Genomic DNA, 4,505 nt, shown 5'->3' with positions numbered 1-4,505 from the left:
GTTTAGGTTCCACCCAAGAGTTGTCCAGATCAGGACTGAGGGGGCTGAAGTATTAAACTCCCATTCCAACTGGCCATTGGTAGCGGGGCTGTCCACCGAGAATGCAAATTCCCAGACTCTTCAGGTATCTGCAGGCAAACTCTAGACACTCACAGCCTAAAAGCAGCTTCCTAACAAAACACTGCAGGTGCTGGCTGTCAGAAATGAAAACCTCTGGGGGTCAACATGAACAAAATGGTAAAGGGATCTGAGGAAATAGTAGCGGAGCACTAACATCATCTGTTATATGAACTTTTGATAAAAGTTTTTAAATATCAAAATTACATCATTTTGTTATAAAAGAAATTACATGAATGTAATAAACTGCTTAATGAAATTATATAGAATTCTGGTTTTGGCAAAATGATAAGCTAAGTTAATATGGAAACCCCACACACACATACATACACTATGACAACATAGACATACTGAATAAATCTGGAAAGAAAGAACCTGAGAGAAAGTGATTCTTTAAACCTCCAGTATGAAGCCTTGAACTCACTCTCAATCTGAACATGCATAAAAAAATCTACCAGAATCAGCATAACAAAGGCTTTGAGAACAGAAGTATGGTGTAGACCATCAGGGAAGGTGCACAAACTGTGAAAACCAGAATAGCACTGCAAACTCTTTGAAAACTAAACTGACATTCAAAGCCCACAGAAACCAGGTCAGGACCTGAAGTCTAAATCTCAAAGTGTTAACTGCTTGCTTTAAAAAAGAGAGAAGAAAAAAGGGAGAAGAAAGAGAAGGAGGAGGAGGAGAAGCAGATTTTAACTGAGCCCAGAATCTCATAGCACAGTACTCAAAATGGCCAAGATACAGTCCAGAATTACTCAACGTGCAAAGAACTAGGAAAATGTAGACAAGTGAAAAAAAGAGGCAATCAACAGACACCAACACTAAGATGACCCCAAATATTGAAATTATCAAACAAAAAAAGCTATGGCAATTATTATAACCATGCCACAGGAAGTAAGGGCAAACAACAATCTAGCAACAAATGGAATAATAGGCATTTTCAGCAAATTAGTATTAAATGAAAATTCTATAACTAAAAATTACAAAAACAGAAATTTTTTAATTCACCAGACAGACCTCAATAGTAGAACAGAGCTAGTGAACTTCAAGATCGATCAGTAGAAATTATCCAATCTGGGGGCGCCTGGGTGGCTCAGTCGGTTAAGCGTCTGCCTTCGGCTCAGGTCATGATCCCGGGGTCCTGGGATCGAGCCCTGCATCGGGCTCCCTGCTCGGCGGGAAGCCCGCTTCTCCCTCTCCCACTCCCCCTTGCTTGTGATCCCTCTCTCGCTGTCTCTCTCTGTCAAATAAATAAATAAAATCATTAAAAAAAAAAAAAAAGAAATTATCCAATCTGAATAAGAGTAGAAATGAATCTAATCCGAATAACAGGGGAAATTTTTAAATAATAAACAAGGCTTTGTATTGGAGCAATATTAAAAGGTCTAAGATTTATCTTGCTGGAGTCCCAGAAGGAGAGGAAAAGAAAATGGTCCAAAAAAATATTTAAATAATAGCTGAAAATGCCCCAAATTTGGTGAAAGACATAAATTTACAGATCCAAGAACCTCAGTGAACCACGTGGGATAAATTTAAAGAAATCCACACCCAGACATATAATTAAAATGCTGAAAGTTTTCCCCAATTCTGCTTTCCCCACCCTTCACAGGTGTGTCTCCTGATAGCACCCCACAGAAAACCTCCACGTATAAATTTCAGAGTCTCAGAGTCTGTTTCCCAGGGAACCCCACCTGTGATATAGTAAAATTAAGTTTACCTCTAGAGAAGGAGAAGAGAAAATGGAATTTGGAGCATGAATAGGAAAAAGTTCATAGGCTTAATCTGGGAATCAGTTATTTTATTTTTTGTATGTTTGAAATATTTTATAATTTCTAAAAATATATGCATGTCTCCAGCAGGAATTGTGATACATATCATGGTAATTTAAGCCAAATATTTCTGCCAGTTATGTAGTAACTTCTAGAAAATTCAGAGTATGTAATGTAGGTAATAATCTGGCCCACGGGGGAAAAAAAAAAAACTTTAAATATTGAGATGTCAAGTGAAACAGCCTACATGTACGGAGCTACTTTTTTTCTGAAAGTCACTTGTAAAAAATATTTTTAAAGTCTAGAGAGAAAAACAATTCTGCAATAAAAACAAATATCCTATTTTCACCAGACCAAAATGATAAAGACTTTTTTAACAGAGTTTCTTGGTTTTTAATAGCAATTTGAAAGAATAATAGTATCAAAAAGAAGTTCGGGCAGCCGCAGACACCTTAGGTCCTGGCCGTGCACACGCCTCGTGCCACACCAGGAGTCCAGCCTGTCCAGCCTTCACCATGCTAGTCAAAAAAGGCACCAAGTGCCTCAAATACCTGCTCTCTGGATTTAGTTTCATCTTCAGGCTTGCCAGGATTGCATTCCTTGTCAGTGGACTTAGCTCTGAATTGAATCCAAGGCCAAAAGCATCTTGGAGCAAGAAAACCATCATTCCAGCTTCCATACTGAAGTATAAATTCTGACTGCAGCCAGTGTCCTCAGGAAGCTGGTGGGTTTCCTGGGCTGCTGGACCACTGTGCAAGAGCCCAGTGCATGCGGGGATTGTTCTTTGGCTTCTTCTTGATGATATTTGCCATTGAAATAGCTGCAGGCAGGTGGGATATTCCCACGAAGATGAGGTGATTAAGTCCAGGAGTTTTACAAGGATACCTACACCAAGCTGAAAGTCAAGGACAAGCCCCAGCAGGACGCTAACAGCCATCCCCTCTGCATTGGACCGCTGTGGTGTGGCTGGAGGAGTGGAACAATTTATCCGCCCCCAAAAGGATTTCCTCTCAAGCATCCTAGTGAAGCCTTGCTCTGAGGCCATCAAAGAGGTCTTTGACAACAAATCCCACATCACCAGTGCATGGGATCACTGTGGTGGTAATATCTGGCACAGTCTTCAGTACGACCCTGTGCTGTGCTATCCACAGGAGCACAGAGAAGATTTAGAGTCAGCGTGTGCCCCTGAGCAGGAAAGTTCACCCCTGGAGATGGCTGATTACTTTCTTGGGGGTTTTTGGCAGGGGGGGAGGGGCACTAACTTTAATATTCATTCTGCATTTCCAAAGGAAAAAAGTGATCCTGTGTTTGTCTTTTTAATGCTTTATTCGATATTGGTATTCGTAGTTGCTTTGGTTTGTTTGTTTGTTTGGTTGGTTGGTTGTTTTTGTTTATTAGGTTAAGCAGAAATCCTGCAATGAAAGGCACTATATTTGCTAGACTCTAGACAAAAGATAGTGTATGTAAAGATAATTTTTTTTACTTTACATAGATTTTTAAATGTCTATCACATTTAATCAGGTTGTACTTATGTTGAAGACAATTTCATACATAATAAAAGATGACAATAAAGAAGTATATATTGCATTTTTCATATATTATTTCATTTTATCAATAAAACGTCTGTAGTTATGAATCCCCGTTGCATGGCCACCACATAAAAATGAGCTGTAATTTCCTATCTCTCACTAGTTTACATATTAGCCCTTAAGACCGTTCAAATTCTAAAATGGCAAGTCAAAAAGCTGGTAGGGAAAACTGCTATTGTATAACTTCACAGAATCCAAGAAGCCGTTGGCCATGTGAATTATCGGGGGATAAATTCACCCTCTGCTTCCTCACCCTACTCACAGATTCCAAAACTAGCTGGGGACACCGGAAAGAGGCTGCTTGGTGAAAAATCTCTTTTTCTCTTTCTAATGGGTGCACGTGCGCACACACGCACACGCACACGCACACATGCGGTTTCAAGTTCACAAGCCTGCAGCAGAGTGGGTGTGGGGAACGGAGATGATCTCTAAAAAGCTATATATAAAAGTTCCCCAAAACCAAAAAACAAATCTGCCCACAAGGACTGAACTTCCCGGAGTGCAGATATATGGAGCGAAGGACAGAGTAAGCAAGATTCTATGTTTGCAAGAATAGATTAAACCTCAAAAAGAAAAGAAGAGACACACACACACAAATTCTCCTCAGAGTAAAACTTTTTGTTTAGTTCTTATTTGTAATGCTTTCCCACAGAGAATAGAATATGAAACCAAAGAGCCCAATCTTATCTCAGAGAGAGAGAGCATGAAAGGGCATAAGAAAGAGAACTCAAGAGTTATTCAATGGACAAAAGATTGAAGAGCTTTGGTGATATTTTTTTTTTTCTGGAGGACGACTTACACTATAGGAGCCTGAGGGAAAGAGTACGAAGTCGTGGATAAAGGCTAAGACTGGTAAGAAAGGTTTGGGCTGAAAAAGAGGAATGGCTCTGCAGGAGCAGCTAGAGGTCGTTTCAAGGGTGGCCATCTGCTCCTTGGGACAGGAGCAATTTCAGTGCCTGTTCAGGGCTTCTAATCCTGTGTCTGAGAAACAAGGCCATGTCACCAGATGAGATTCAGATTATCCCAG

General features: G+C 40.1%; 1 pseudogene; it reads left to right on the top strand.

The window, feature by feature from the left end:
- Positions 1-2,404: 2,404 nt before the first annotated feature.
- On the top strand, positions 2,405-3,059 carry LOC118541041 (CD9 antigen pseudogene; annotated as a pseudogene).
- Positions 3,060-4,505: the final 1,446 nt, after the last annotated feature.

The sequence above is a fragment of the Halichoerus grypus genome, chromosome 5 (genome assembly GCF_964656455.1).
Source record: "Halichoerus grypus chromosome 5, mHalGry1.hap1.1, whole genome shotgun sequence".
Taxonomy (NCBI): domain Eukaryota; kingdom Metazoa; phylum Chordata; class Mammalia; order Carnivora; family Phocidae; genus Halichoerus; species Halichoerus grypus.
Note: the sequence above shows the minus strand (reverse complement) of the source record. Positions and strands in the feature narration are given on the sequence as shown.